The sequence below is a fragment of the Gavialis gangeticus genome, unplaced genomic scaffold, assembly GCF_001723915.1.
Source record: "Gavialis gangeticus isolate Ggan-Ray unplaced genomic scaffold, GavGan_comp1, whole genome shotgun sequence".
NCBI classification, from domain to species: domain Eukaryota; kingdom Metazoa; phylum Chordata; order Crocodylia; family Gavialidae; genus Gavialis; species Gavialis gangeticus.
Genome location: NW_017728992.1, coordinates 158,926,887 through 158,928,571, shown reverse-complemented (window position 1 = coordinate 158,928,571; position 1,685 = coordinate 158,926,887). Strand labels below are relative to the sequence as shown.

Here is a 1,685-nt window from a genome sequence, read left to right as displayed (position 1 = left end):
GGGTGGAGAGCATCTGGATCCGCTGATTTGAACATGTCCAGCCCCTCCAGAAGCTCTCTAACCTGGTCCTCCCCAAGCTGAGGTCTGGAGGCTAAGGCAGCCCAGGATATGAAGGACCATGGTCCCTAGTTATTGTAGCTATATCAGCAACATCTGAAAAGGATTTGTGCTGGCAGAGCTACTGGCATGTGGAAAGATGGTCTAGTGAAGCTGGTCCCGTGTCACATTTGTACTAAGTCTGGCAAAGCTGTGGTATCAGCAGCTGCATCACATAGACAAGTTCCTACTCTGTGTACATAATACATGGGCCTTGTATGATAAGCAGGAAAGCATGAGGTTCAAGCACTCCCTTGAACCTCGAACTTAAGAGGAAGGATTTGTATGAGATTCCCAGACTCGCAATACATATTCCTCCTTCTGTGAGGCACCCCAAATGAAAACACCCTTCCTTTGAGCTCCCTACTTGATAGTCCTCTCCAGATATCTACTTTTGCTCTCCATTAGGAAATCATGCACCAGACTCCTTTTCTTACACCTATGTCTCATGTCTCATGCTTTCCCACTTATTCAGCAGTCAGTCCTGTAAGACTAAGGGACTTTCTCCATTTAGTGTGTATGATTTTTTTTAATTGATAGAACAGCAGCAAGAAAGGTATCAGTGGTCCGTATCATAAAACCAAGTGTATCCCTAACATAATTCCAAGTTATACCAAAGAGAAATGCTGTAGAGCGGTATTTAGCTGGGAAAATAACAGACTTGTTCTTGCTGCATGCTCTCAGAGATAGTATAACTCACTGAATGGTAAAAGGTTTTGTGTTTAGCTTGATGCCACTGTTTAGATTTATTGCATCCAGCACACTACAAGTGCTTTACAAATAAAACAATATATGAAATGGCCCTTCTATTCTACAACTTGCAGAGACCCCACTTCTCCCATAACAGCACTACTGGAGTATTTACATCAGTTATACAATAAACCAAATAACAGGGCATTTGGTCACCGAGGATGTTGAGCAGCACATCTCAGTACCACTTTTCCTTGAATATAGCACACCCCTAAATAAGACATGCATCTTGTTTGGGAAGAAAGAATGAAGAAAAAAATATTTTTCCAGGCTTACAGCCACATGAAGCAGGGGCAGAGCCTACTTGTCAGTTCACTCACCCTCCCTTTCCTGCTTAGGCAAAAGCTACATTTTCAACCTTCTTGCAGCTACTGCTGAATTGGTAGCAGCTTTTGACTGCTCAGCCAAAACCAACTGCCAATGAGCAATGTCTGTGAAAGGATTACTTACTATTGAAGACTGGACTCTTCCCCTTCCTTCTTGCAGCTGGCCAGCGGAGAGAGAAGAAGGGGACATAACAGCCATTACAGCATCTCCATATTTCTATCCTTGATAGAAAATTAGCCTTCTGGTTTAAGACACGCACACCAATTTCAGAGGGCCATTTTTTGTGATACAAATGCATAGAATCAATGAGTTGGAAGGGACCTAGACAGATCATCTAGTCAGACCCCCTGCCATGGGCAGGAAGGAGCACTGGGGGTGGCAGGGGTCATAAGACCCCAGCCAGGTGCCTATCCAGTCTCCTCTTGAAGATCTCCAGGGAAGGTGAGAGCACCACCTCTCTGGGAAGCCTATTCCAGGCTCTGGCCACCCTTACCATGAAGTAGTTCTTCCTA

General features: G+C 44.6%; 1 protein-coding gene across 1 annotated transcript in view; it reads right to left on the bottom strand.

The window, feature by feature from the left end:
- The window catches only part of ERICH5 (glutamate rich 5), a 31,436-nt gene that overhangs the window by 18,625 nt on the left and 11,126 nt on the right, over positions 1 to 1,685 (bottom strand). The window lies entirely within an intron of this gene.